At 42.2% G+C, this 14524-nt stretch overlaps 1 protein-coding gene across 2 annotated transcripts in view; it reads right to left on the bottom strand.

The window, feature by feature from the left end:
* The window catches only part of LOC116252576 (fatty acid amide hydrolase), a 73987-nt gene that overhangs the window by 50799 nt on the left and 8664 nt on the right, over positions 1 to 14524 (bottom strand). The window lies entirely within an intron of this gene.

Here is a 14524-nt window from a genome sequence, read left to right as displayed (position 1 = left end):
GAAAGGATCGTGTTTCCCTTGCCGATGGTTCATCTATCTCTGTGGCTGGAAAAGGGAGTCTCCCACTTTTGAACAAGTTCTTAGTCCACAATGCTCTACATGTTCCTCATATTCCCTTGAATCTCTTGTCGGTTAGCAAGATCACGAAGGAGTTAAATTGCGAACTTATATTTTCCGCTGATCGCTGTGTTATGCAGGACTTGGTGACAGGGAAGAGGATTGGGATTGGCCTAGCTTCTGACGGGCTCTATCGTTTACCTATGCGTGCTGCTCAGGCTCTCATGACGGCAGTCAGCCAAGCCACGAAGAATAGAGAGGACTCCCTTCAGTTGCTTCTACGGTGGCATGAGCGCCTTGGACACTTGCCTTTTGGCCTTCTTAGACAGTTGTTTCCTGATATATGTTCCAGGTTAGATATGACTATGGTGTCTTGTGATGTCTGTCACCTGGCCAAACATGTTAGGGCTTCGTACCCATTGTCTAGCCATCGGTCTAATGAGGTATTTGCCATGATTCATTCTGATGTGTGGGGGCCTGCAGGGATTCCTTCTTGTCATGGTTTTCAATATTTTATCACCTTTATAGATGATTATTCTCGTAACACTATTGTCTACTTGCTGAAAGACCGTAGTGAAGTTCCTACTGTCATAGAGACTTTCATTGCCTATGTGGAAACTCAATATGGAGCATCTGTTAAGACATTTCGATCTGACAATGCTCGAGAGTATATGTGTCAGTCTGTTGATAGCTTCTTTCGAAAAAAGGGAATTGTTCATGAGACTTCCTGTAGTTATACCCCTCCTCAAAATGGAGTTGCTGAACGAAAAAATCGTCAGTTATTGAATATGACTCGGGCTCTTCTTTTTCAACGTCATGTTCCAAAAAAGTATTGGGGGGATGCTGTGTTGACCAGTGCGTATCTTATAAACCGGTTGCCTAGTCGCGTGTTGAATGGGAAGACGCCTCACTCTCTGTTACCGGGGACTCGTGAACCTTTCTCTCTTCCACTCAGAGTTTTTGGTTGTGTTTGCTTTATTCACAACCATAGTCCTCACATTAAAAAGCTTGATCCAAGATCTATTAAGGGCATTTTTTTAGGGTATTCTCCCACTCAAAAAGGGTACAAGTGTCGAGACCCTTCCACTGGTCGGGCCTATGTTACCAAAGATGTCACTTTCCTTGAACATGTTTCCTATTTTGGTGAGAATCCTCTTCAGGGGGAGTACTCTATGTCACGGGAAGAGTATTCTCCGAGTCAGGAAATTCAGTTTACAGATTTTTTGGACTACAGGCGTGACTCTGTTGGTCCATCTAGTGAGGTGCATGAACAGGAGAAAAATGGAGAGTGTTCCACTGAGGCAGAAGAGAAGTGCAATCGTTTATTTGGGCAAGTTTACTCTAGGCGAAGAGTTTGTACAGATGAGATGACAGGTGGTGAGAATTCTACTCCCAATCCAATTAGTCCTTCCCTGGATGACCCAAGTCGTGCGCAGAAGCAACCTGTTGAAGAAGAGATTCAGACTGTTGCTGCTAGTGAAGAGCTTCCCATCGCCCTGCGAAAGGGTGTCAGGTCATGTACTCAACATCCTATTGGTAACTTTGTTTCATATTCTAGACTGAGCAAGGACTACAAATGCTTTGTATCTTCTCTTTCTTTGACTATGATTCCCAGGAATGTTGCTGAGGCTCAGAGTGATCCTAAGTGGACCTATGCTATGCAAGAAGAGATGGAAGCCTTGCGAAGAAACATGACATGGGAAGTTGTAAAGATTCCTGAGGCGGCTCACTTGGTTGGATCTAAGTGGGTCTACACCATCAAGTACAAACCAGATGGGAGTGTTGAAAGATACAAAGCTCGTCTTGTGGCCAAGGGGTTTAGTCAGAAATATGGGATTGATTATTTGGAGACCTTTGCTCCTGTTGCGAAGATGAAGACGGTCAGAGTCATTATCTCTTTAGCTGTGATGAAGGAGTGGAAGATGTACCAACTTGATGTCAAGAACGCATTTCTCAATGGAGACCTTGAAGAGGAAGTATATATGTGTATGCCTCCAGGATATGAGGAACCTGGAAAATGTTGCAAGCTAAGGAAAGCTTTATATGGGCTCAAGCAATCTCCTCGAGCATGGTTTGAACGACTCAGACTTGTCATGAGACAATGTGGATACCATCAAGGGAATGGAGATCATACACTTTTTGTGAAGAGAAATAAGCAAAAGGTTACTATTCTGTTGGTATATGTTGATGATATGATTGTCACAGGTGATGATGAAGATGAAATAATGAAGTTAAAGAAACTGTTGGCGATCGAGTTTGATCTTAAGGACCTTGGTAAGTTGAAATACTTCCTTGGCATAGAAATTGCTAGGTCTGGGACTAGCCTTGTGCTAAATCAACGGAAGTACACTCTAGATTTGTTAAAGGAGACTGGGAAACTAGGGTGTAGACCAGCTTCTACTCCTCTAGATGCTGGCCATAAGCTAAGTCTGAGAGACGGGGAGCCACTCTGTGAAGAGGCAAAAAGAAGATATCAATGTCTTGTAGGGAAGTTAATTTATCTTACTCTCACTAGACCTGATATTACCTTTGCTGTGAATGTGATGAGCCAGTTCATGCATGCTCCCACGGATGCCCACTTGAAGGTTGTTGACAGGATCTTGTGCTACTTGAAGAGGAATCCTGGCAAAGGTCTCTTATATGTCAAGCAAGACACTCTTGGGATTGAAGGTTATTCAGATGCAGACTGGGCAGGCTGTATGACACTAGGAGGTCCACCTCTGGCTATTGTATTTATTTGGGAGGGAATCTCATAGTGTGGAGAAGTAAAAGGCAAGATGTTTGTTCGCGTTCCAGTGCTGAAGCAGAATACAGAGCTGTTGCTATGGGAGTTTCTGAGCTTTTGTGGCTGAAAGTATTGTTGACTGATATTGGTATAAAAGTTGAAGAACCAATGAAGATGTATTGCGATAACAAGTCTGCAATTAACTTGGCCAACAACCCTGTGCTTCATGACAGAACAAAGCATGTTGAGATTGACCGACATTTCATTCGAGAGAGAATTGATGCTAAAGAACTTATACTTCCTTACATGAGATCTGAAGACCAAACGGCTGATGTTCTGACGAAGGCTTTAACTTCGACCTCATTTGAGAGAAATGTATCCAAGTTGGGCATGTTTGATATGTATGCCCAACTTGAGGGGGAGTGTTGAAGTATGTTAGATGGGTCTCGGGACCGGGTCCGGATCCGTATCCGATCCAACTTGTAGCCCTTGTTGGGCATTATTTAAGTTGTGTAACCCTAATCCTTATGGTGTGAATGAAAGACAAAGGAGAGAGAGAGTCTGGCGGCTAGTGGGCACCGGCTCCTCCTCATTCGTGGTTTTTTTCCTCTTGTTGAGGGTTTTTCCACGTTACATCGTGATCGTTGTTTCTTTTCCTCTTCTTGTTCGTGTTTCTACAGCAATCAAATTCTCATTCAAGTTCTCTATCCAGATAGACCCCTGTTTTCCCTTCCACCCAAAGTCTTTGGGTGCACTTGCTTTGTTCACATCCTTGGTCCTAATAAAGACAAACTTGGTGCACAATCAATTAAATGCATTTTCATTGGTTAACCAAAACACCAAAAGGGTTATATATGTTTTGACTCTCACACTCATAAGCAATACATCAGTGCAGATGTTACATTCTTTCATTTCCAAGTGCCAGCAAATTCTATGATCCTCCACTGGTCTACACCCACCGACACACTCCTGCTCAAGATTGTCCACCAGTCGCTTCTCAGGATGTAAGTATTTCTGATGTTACTACCCCTGCCCAGGATGCTCCTGACATGTCTTACCCATTGCTTTACGCAAAGGCAAAAGACAATGTACTCTTCATCCTATATCTCAGTTTGTTTCTACTACTGGTATTGGTGGGCATCTACAGAAATTTGTGTTAGCATTGTCAGTACATTCTATTCCCTCCAGCCACCAACTTGCGTTACTTGATCCTAAGTGGCGGCAGGCTATGCAGGATGAAATGGAGACTCTAATGCAAAGGGGCACATGGGAATTGGTTGATCCTCCATCTGGTTGTGAAGTTGTGGGCTCCAAATGGGTATTTACCATCAAGTACCTATCTGATGGCTCAGTGGAACGCTACAAAGCTCGTCTTGTAGCAAAAGGTTATACCCAAACCTATGGGGTAGATTTCTTTGAGACTTTTTCTCCTGTAGCGAGGATGGGCACCATACGTCTTATTGTCTCTATTGCAGTACATTATGATTGGCCCTTATATCAGCTGGATGTCAAAAATGTCTTCTTATATGGAGATCTTGATGAGATCGTGTATATGCAGCAGCCTCCTGGTTTTGAACGTCAGGGGGAGTGTGGTAAAGTGTGCAGGCTAAAGAAAGCTATATATGGCTTGAAACAAAGTCTTCGTACTTGGTTTTATAAATTTTCAAAAGTTGTATTAAAATGTGGTCTCAAGAGATCTCAGCTGGACCATTCATTATTCATCAAGAAAGGATCTAGAGGTACTGTGGTGTTAGTGGTGTATGTTGATGATATTGTGTTGACAGGTGAATGTGAGCAGGAGGTAGCTCATACAAAGAAATTTCTACAACAACACTTTGTTACCAAAGATCTTGGCCAGCTACGATACTTCCTTGGCATTGAAGTTGCTCGTAGTAAGGAAGGAGTGGTGTTATCACAAAGGAAGTATGTTCTTGATCTGTTATAGGACACAGGGATGCTGGGAGCTAAACCTGCAACTCTTCCTATGAACCCACGGGTACACCTATTTGATGATGAATCGGAAGAGGTAGCTTCTCATGCATACAGATCATTGATTGGTAACTCGACCAAACATTAGTTTTGCTGTGGGAAAATTAAGCCAATTCATGGAAAAACCACGAAAATCACATTGGGATGCAGCTATGTTGATTGTCAAGTACTTGAAGTCCTCCCTTGGCAAAGGACTTTTCTTTAAAAAGGGTATATCTCTTGATGTCAAAGCTTATAGCGACGCAGATTATGCAGGCTCAGTTGATGATAGGAAGTCCACCACAGGGTTTTGTGTTTTTGTGAGAGAAAATCTCATCTCTTGGAGAAGTAAGAAACAAAATGTTGTTTCTAGATCAAGTGCAGAGTCTGAATATCGTGCTATGACTCAAACGGCTGCTGAAATGACATGGTCTAGATCCTTACTTGAGAGTCTCGGTATTCCAACTTCTATTCCTATGAAGATGTTTTGTGATAACAAAGCGGCTACCTATATTACCAATAATCCAATATTTCATGAGATGACAAAGCACATCGAAGTAGATTGCCACTATATTCGCGATATAGTTCAAGAGGGAATTATCTCAACTATACATGTAGCCTCTGAAGATCAAGCCACTGATATCTTCACCAAAGCCTTGCCTATTGTAGAATTTTCTAGATGTTGTGACAAGCTGAGCATGATTAACATCTATGCTCCAGCTTGAGGGGGAGTGTTGAATAATATGTGTTAGGTGGTATTTTTGAATATTTAAGAGTTTAGGAACAACTCTTTATAAATAAGGGTTTTATTTATGGACCTCTTTTGTAATTTGTTACTTTACCCTAATTCTCATTTAACATGAGATTAGGGCAGCTTTAGTCAATACGATAGAAAGTTCTCTCTCTCTCTCTCTCTCTCTCTCTCTCTCTCTTTCTCTTCTCTCCTCTCCCTTGGCTGCACGTAACAGTCACGATTCGCAATCTTGGTCATCCTTGTTGGGAAAGAAAAACGACTTGGACACAGGTCCGATCAGTGGAGGGGAGTCGGCCTGTGTCCGCGTCAATGCTAGTGGCAAACCACAAGGCTATAGGAGTGAAATTGGCAATGTTGTAATTCATTTATTTTATACAATTCATAATTTAGATACCAAAGTAAAACATAGGTATAAAAGTAATCCAAAAAGAGTAGAGCACACTTTCTAGTTAGCAAGTGTAGATCCAAAAAGAGTAAAGCACACTTTCTAGTTAGCAAGTATCGAACCTTTAAGGTTTTCTTAAGGAATTCACAGTCATTTTTTGAAATTGTCTAACTTAAGTTTGCTTCTTTACCAAATAAATTATGCATATTACATCTATTACTTTCGGTTTGGCTTAAGAAAAAAAAGCAGGCAACTCTTTCTTTTGTAGTTCAGATGGATGCAGTAGGATATTCAAGAAATTATAAATTGATACAACACAATGCAACTTGTATGTATAAAAACCCAACAAAGGAATTGAAAATTGTAACACCTCATATGAGAGGGTCTAAGCACACCAGTATCGATGAAACTAATAATGCTCGAGAGTTTTCTAAGCCTTGGTGTCTCACTACAGATTGTCCTAGTTACTAACTTTTTCAGGCATGAAAGAAAGCCAATTATAAGAGTTAGCAAGGATTCACCCAAACCAGGCACCTAGATCATTTTTGGGCTGGGTTGCTCCACGATTACAATTGGTGTCGAGACTAAGTGAACACTCAAATCTAAGGTCGCAGCAAACTTTAAAAAATGAAAATTTTCTAAAAATGGTAAAAATAAAATACATGAGAAACTAATAAGAAGACAAAAATAAAATTAGATCAAATGATAAAAAGAACATTTTTTGATGATAAAAATGATGAAAATAACTTATTTTAAGGTTAAAAATGAACCTTGTTGATATTAATGCCAAAAAGGATAAAAATGAAAAAAACCACGAAAAACCGCAAAAAATCACAAGAAGAACACAATAAATTTATTTTTCACTTTTTTTCAGAACTTCATGATTTTTTAACATTTTTTCATTTTTTTCATTTTTTCATGAATACGCAGTATTTTTGAAAATATCACAATATCTGTGACACTGATTGAAATAAGTTGTTGTTAAAGGTGTCATATCAAGTCTGAGCAGTGTGGGTGACATCGCTATACCTAATCTGGTCTTCATTGGAAATGTGGTTGGGGAAATCATATTTCAAATATTATCATCCGATCTTTTTTGTTGGTGAGATTCCATTCTATTTTTGCTCGTGCAGGTCAGATTTCTTTTGTGTGGAGTGCAGTTCTATGCATAAATTGTACTGCTGGAAGAGTTGTTAGTTATTTATTTTTGTAGGTGGAGTGAAAACCTTTCTCCATTGGATTCTTTGTAGTGTAATTGCATAATATTCAATAAGCTTTCAAAGGTTGAATCAAAGGTGTCAGAAGGAGATCAGAAAACTGATCTAGCCACCAAATATAAAGCCTCTACTAATCCATTCTCTTATAAATGTTCCATAAAACTATATGGAGAGGTGGTCTAGAACTTCTATGATGTTGGTCTCACGGCATAATCTTAGACATATTCTGCTTGAAAAGGAACCAGCAGAGAGGATAGGTACATGTGTGACATGGACAGAGGATAATGATATTCTTATGGCCTAGATCATGAATAGTGTCTAGTCACACATTGCTGATTAGTTAACTTATTATATCACAAAAAAGACATTTGGGGATAACTTACATGACATGTAATCTCAGGACAAGGATGTTAGTCATGTCCTGCAGGTTGAATAAGAAATTTTTGAGTTGCATCAAGGTGATCAAAATCTTAGCTCAATACCATGCATCAACCAATTCAGCCCATGAAAGACTTAATTCTCAATGTCCACCCAGCTGCAATAAACATAAGTCTATCCAAGAGCAAACCATGGTTGCTCGGTCTCTTTCAGGGCTTTCACTAGATTATTCACTTTCCAAGTTGCAGACACTTACATGCAGTGATATTCCTATTCTCATGATCGAATGAATCGACTTGCTACGACTCTTCCTCAGTCACAAGGTGGTTCTTCACCATCTATTTTGGCTACTATGGGTTGATGTGGATGTGGATCAGTTGGTTCTACTCGTGGGAGAGGTAGTAGCCATGGTGGTGAAGGTCGGGGGCGACTTCAGTGCACTTATTGTGATACATAGGGACACCATAAAGTTTGTTGTTGGGACAACAGCGGTCGACCCTCTACTGTGCCACCGTCCTCCACCAAGGTGACTGCTCAGGCTGTGATACTACTAATGCCATTCCAAATCCAGTCATCAGCTGATTCTCTTAGTCTTACTCTTCCTCGTGCTGAGTACAACCAGTTATTGCACAACATGCTGCTACAACCTCTGCCTCCATAGTTATAATTGATATCATGTGCTGCTTTTCAGGTACAAAGGTGCATGACAGAGGTAGTGAATAATTGATTCCAGGGCCTCTTGCCACTTTCGTGGTGACATCAAATTCTTTTCCACTAAGTATTTCACTTCTTCCTCTACTCATATTGAGTTAGTATTAGTAGATGGAAGATTGTCCCTCATTGTTGGACAAGGCAATATGTCTCTTACTCCCAACATGCACATTAAGGATGTGCTTCATGTACCACAATGTCCCAAGAACTGTCAATCTGTTAATCAGAATCATCAGATCACTAAAGGCTTACATTGCTATGTTATATTTAACCCTTGTTCTTGTGTGTTTCAAGACTTACTATAGGGAAGGATATTGGTGGAGGCCATAAGGAGATATCTACTATCTTTCTCAGTCAGTTAGAGTAGTAAATTCATGTGAGGACCGAGGAGTTGAGCTTGAGTTCCTACCAGTGGCATCTCAAATTGGGTCATCTATCCTTTGTCGAAACTTCGCCATATCGTTCCTCAGATCTCTGGGAGCTTCCCTTCAATACAAAGCATGTTAGTTGGGCAAGTATCATTATAGTACCTTTTGTTTGTGTCAACTGTTGATAGATCGTATGTTTCGGGTCCGGATCCATACCCGACCCGTCTTGTAGCCCGTGTTGGGCACTACTTAAGTCATGTAACCCTAATCCTTATGAGTTAATGATAATCTAAGGAGAGAGAGAGTCTGGCGGCTAGTGGGCACTGACTCCTCCTCATTCGTGGTTTTTTCTCCCTCGTGTTGAGGGTTTTCCACGTTACATCGTGATCGTTGTTCCTCTTCCTCTCCTTGTTCGTATTTCTACATGGTATCAGAGCCGTGAAGTTCCGGCATTAACGTGTTGGAGGAGGAGCCCTGCACTGTTTATCGTCCGACGGAGTCACTGCTCATCACCGCCGTCCGACGCCAAGACGTTCGCCGTCCGCCCTCCTGTCGCCCGTCCGGCTGCCGCCGTCCGCCCTTCCGCCACTCGTCCTCCTGTGCTCGGCGAGCACCTCCAAGCGCCGCCCTCTACTCTTGCACCGCCAAGGGCTTCTGTGCTGCTCTCTGCTCCCGCCGCTGTTTTCTGCTCCCGCTGCCACCAAGCGCCTCACGCTCCGCCCTTCTGCCGACGCCACCGTCTTCCACGCTGCAGTTGCTCCCTGCCCTTGTTGCTCTCGTCGTTGTGTGGGTCTGTCATTATGGCAGCCACTTCTTCCTCATCGATGATCAGTCAAACTGAAATCGGAACTGTGAGACCCGAGAACGTTCCTGTGCAAGTTATTACTCTTCGCCTCACAAAGGAGAACTATTTTTCGTGGTCGCCGGCTATGACTATGGGGATTGCTGGCCGTGGTCGGATGGCCTATATCGACGGGAGCAACCCTGAACCAGCAAGAACAAGTGGTGTGTGGCACACTTGGTTCCTTGAGGACAATCAAGTAAAAACGTGGATTGTCAACTCTGTCTCCGCTGAGATTCAGCCTCTTATCCTTCGGAAGAAGACTGCACGGGACATGTGGGTGGTCCTTGAGCAAATGTATGGCTAGAAGAAGACGGCCATTCGCACTTATCAAGTAATGAAGACTGTTTATAACCTCCGCCAAGGGACCTCTTCTGTTGCAGAATACTATGGGGCTTTGAAAGCCAAGTGGGAAGAACTTGACTATCACTCTGATATTCCGTGGCACTGTCCTCAAGATCAGGCACTTCACATTGCCCAAGTATGGGAAAACAGAGTGTTCCTCTTTCTAGCTGGCTTAAATGACGAGTTTGAAGGTGTTCGGAGCCAGATTCTGAATTCTGGAGAGGTGTCCAGTATTGAAGATGTATACTCGGTTGAAGGCTGGTCATCAATGAAAGCCAGAGGGATCCTGGTCTCTCTCATGAGAGATCAGCCCTTGTGAGCCGTGGACCTGGAGGCTTGGCTAGACCCCCTCGCCGATGCACACACTGCAAGAAGACGGGTCACACCGTCGATTACTGTTGGGATCTCCATCCAGACAAGAAAGGAAATAGAGGAAGGTCTTCTAGTGGGAAGACACTTGTGCCTGAGGCGCCCAAATCCAGTGGGGAAAAACTCTCTATTTCGGTTGATCAGCTTCGTGAACTAAGGGCTTATTTGGGCAGGATCGATGTCAACAAGATCGAGACATCAGAGGAAACTAAAGCTAATCATGCTCTTGTAGTTATTGGCGATAAAGGTAACTCTTCTGTGGGGGAATGGATTGTCGATAGTGGTGCTACTCATCACATGACAAGTAATCCAAAATTGTTTCATGAGTATAAGTTGTCCTCGGGAAGGGAACGTGTTTCTCTTGCAGATGGTTCCTCTACCTATGTGGCAGGCGAAGGAACTCTGTCCTTGTTGGACAAATTTCATGTGCAGGGCGCATTACATGTCCCCCAGTTTCCTTTAAATCTCTTGTCAGTCAGTAGACTTACTAAAGAATTGAATTGTGAACTTATTTTCTCTGCCGATCGCTGTGTTTTGTAGGACTTGGTGACAGGGAAGAGGATTGAGATTAGTTTAGCTTATGATGGATTATATCGTCTTCCCATACGTGTGGCTACTGCTCTGATGACAGCGATCCGCAAGACAGATAAGAGAAGAGAAGATTGTCTTCAGTCCTTTATGTACTGACATGAACGTTTTGGGCATTTACCTTTTGGGATTTTGAAACATTTGTTTCCAGACTTGTGTTCCTCCTTTGATTTGTCTTCCCTTTCTTGTGATGTTTGTCAGTTTGCCAAACATGTGAGGGCTTCGTACCCTCTTTCTACTAGTTGTGTTAATGAAGTTTTTTTCCTGATTCACTCTGATGTATGGGGACCTTCGGGAATTCATACCCGTCAAGGTTTTCAATATTTTATCATTTTCATTGATGATTTCTCTCGTGCTACATTTGTGTACCTGTTAAAAGACCGCAGTGAGGTTCCTCGTATCATCGAGACATTCATTCTTCTTGTGCATACCCAATATGGTGCGAATGTTAAAACTTTCCGGTCCGATAATGCCCGTGAATACGTGTCAGTCTGTTGAGGAGTTTTTTAGACAAAAGAGGATTGTTCATGAGACATCTTGTAGTTACACCCCCCCTCAAAATGGGGTAGCTAAAAGGAAAAATCGTCAACTTCTTAATGTCACTAGGGCTCTTTTGTTTCAAAGAAATCTTCCTAAACACTATTGGGGTGATGCAGTTCTTACTAGTGCCTATCTTATTAACCGCATGCCCAGTCGTGTTTTGAGTGGTAGGACTCCCCACTCGTTACTTCTTGGCAGTCGTCCACCATTCCTACTTCCTCCTCGTGTTTTTGGTTGTGTATGTTTTATCCATGATCACAGTCCAAATGTCAAGAAACTTGATCATAGGTCTATCAAAGGTGTCTTTGTCGCAAAAATGATACAAATGTATTGACCCTATTACTGTTCGAGTTTATGTTACGAGGGATGTTACCTTCTTGGAACATGCCTCTTACTTTGGTGAGAATCCTCTTCAGGGGGAGCAGTCTGTGGGCAGGGAAGAGTATTCTCAGAGACAGGAACTTCAGTTTACAGATTTTTTGGACTACAAGAAAGCAGAATCGCTTACTGCTGTTGATGTGCCTGAGAAGGCTGTTGATGTGCCTGAGAAGGAGGAAAGGTGTGACACTAGCATTGAGAAGGAAGGCCCTCGGTTGTTTGGACAGTTCTACTCTAGACGAGGTACTCGGACAGAGATGATGACTTGTGATGCTAGATCTACTTCCAATCCCATTGCCACTCCTTCCCTGGATGAACCAAGTCCTACCGTGGAGACTGTGGAGACTCATGATGAGGTTGAAAAGAAGAATGAAGATCTTCCCATTGCCCTGAGAAAGGGTGTCAGGTCATGTACTCAACACCCCATTGGTAATTTTGTATCTTATTCCAGACTTGGAAAAAATTACAAGTGTTTTGTTTCTACTCTTTCTTTGGCTGTGAACCCCAGGACTGTTGCTGAAGCTCAAAGTGACTCCAAGTGGGCTGATGCAATGAAAGAAGAAATAGATGCCCTGAGAAGAAATATGACATGGGAAGTGGTGAAGATTCCTGAAGCCGCTCACTTAGTTGGATCCAAATAGGTGTATACCATCAAGTACAAACCAGATGGGAGTGTTGAAAGATATAAAGCTCGACTTGTGGCCAAGGGATAAGGGATTTAACCAGAAATATGGAATTGATTACTTGGAAACCTTTGCTCCTGTTGCGAAAATGAAGACAGTGAGAGTGGTTATATCCCTATCTGTGATGAAGGAGTGGAAGATGTATCAACTAGATGTTAAGAATGCATTCCTCAATGGTGACCTCGAAGAAGAAGTATATATGCATATGCCTCCAGGATATGAAGAACCAGAAAAATATTGTAAGCTAAAAAAGGCCTTATATGGCCTTAAGCAATCGCCCAGAGCGTGATTCGAACGACTGAGAAGAGTGATGATACGTCATGGATACAAACAAGGAAATGGAGATCACACTCTGTTTGTGAAGAAGAAGGAGAGCAGGGTTACTCTCCTGCTGGTCTACATAGATGACATGATTGTCACATGAGATGATGAGGAGGAGATTATCAAGCTAAAAGGGTTACTGGCTACAGAATTCGATCTCAAAGATCTTGGCAAGCTAAGGTATTTTCTTGGTATGGAGGTTGCTAGGTCTAGCACTGGTCTTGTACTAAACCAAAGGAAATACACATTAGATCTGCTGGAAGAAACTGGTAAATTGGGATGTAGACCTACTCCTACCCCATTTGACACTGGGCACAAGTTGAGTCTTAGAGATGGAGAGCCTCTCTGTGAAGAAGACAAGGGAAGATATCAACGTCTGGTTGGGAAGTTGATTTATCTTACCCTCACGAGACCTGATATCACCTTTGCGGTGAATGTTTTGAGCCAATTCATGCATGCACCAACCGATGCACATCTGAAGGCTGTGGACAGAGTACTATGCTACCTGAAGAAAAATCCTGGCAAGGGACTCCTGTATGTGAAACAAGAGACTGTGGAAATCGAGGGCTATTCTGATGCGGATTGGGTAGGTTGTGGTGATACCAGACGATCTACTACAGGGTACTGTGTCTACTTAGGAGGAAACCTTGTTGTATGGAGAAGCAAGAGACATGATGTTTGCTCTAGATCTAGTGCAGGGCAGAATATAGGGCAGTTGCTATGGGAGTGTCAGAATTACTATGGTTGAAGATATTGCTGACTGACATTGGAATAGAGATTAAAGGACCTATGAAAATGTATTGTGATAACAAGTCTGCAATCAACTTAGCCAACAATCCTGTTCTTCACGACAGAACAGAGCATGTTGAAATTGATCGTCACTTCATTCGGGAAAGAATTGATGCGAAAGAGTTGATCTTACCTTACATGAAGTCTGAAGACCAACTGCTGATGTTCTGACGAAAGCTCTTCCTTCAGCTTCATTTGAGAGGAATGTATCCAAGTTGGGCATGTTTGATATATATGCCCAACTTGAGGGGGAGTGTTGATAGATCGTATGTTTCGGGTCCGGATCCATACCCGACCCGTCTTGTAGCCCGTGTTGGGCACTACTTAAGTCATGTAACCCTAATCCTTATGAGTTAATGATAATCTAAGGAGAGAGAGAGTATGGCGGCTAGTGGGCACCGACTCCTCCTCATTCGTGGTTTTTTCTCCCTCGTGTTGAGGGTTTTCCACGTTACATCGTGATCGTTGTTCCTCTTCCTCTCCTTGTTCGTGTTTCTACATCAACATCAGTCGGCTCAGTGTCTATATTCTTAATAAAAGAAAGTATGACGTTCTCTGTATTCGGAGATACTTTATTCTAGAAATAAAAACTCAGTTTAATCTTTGTGTAAAAAATGTTTGCATAGATAATGCTCTTGAATTTAAGACCACACTATTACATTTTTATAAAGAAAATGGAATTCAGCCGCGATTCCCATATGTTCATACTTTACAGAAAAATGAAGCTGCTGAGACAAAACACAGGCACATCCTTAATGTCACTTGAACCATCATGCTTTGGCTTGAGGGGGAGCATTGAGAAGTATTAACATGAAGGGGTTTTAAAGAAATTAGAAAAGTTAAAAGTTAGTACTTAGAAAGTTTCTTTTATTCTATGGATTCTATTTGTAAATAATTTTGTCGGCCCTGATCTCCACCTAAGAGAGGATTAAGGCTAATCGAATCATTATGTTTTCTCTCTCCTTCAACCCAGTCTCAAGACTCTCAACATATACTAAAGAAGTGCCAGCTACTTAGTTCAGTTTTGGTCAGGGACATTCCAATTGGTAGTAGAATCAAGCATTACTTGAACTTGAGGTCCAAAACATGAGGACACATGCTCTTAAA

This window comes from Nymphaea colorata, chromosome 4 (genome assembly GCF_008831285.2).
Source record: "Nymphaea colorata isolate Beijing-Zhang1983 chromosome 4, ASM883128v2, whole genome shotgun sequence".
Taxonomy (NCBI): Eukaryota; Viridiplantae; Streptophyta; class Magnoliopsida; order Nymphaeales; family Nymphaeaceae; genus Nymphaea; species Nymphaea colorata.
Note: the sequence above shows the minus strand (reverse complement) of the source record. Positions and strands in the feature narration are given on the sequence as shown.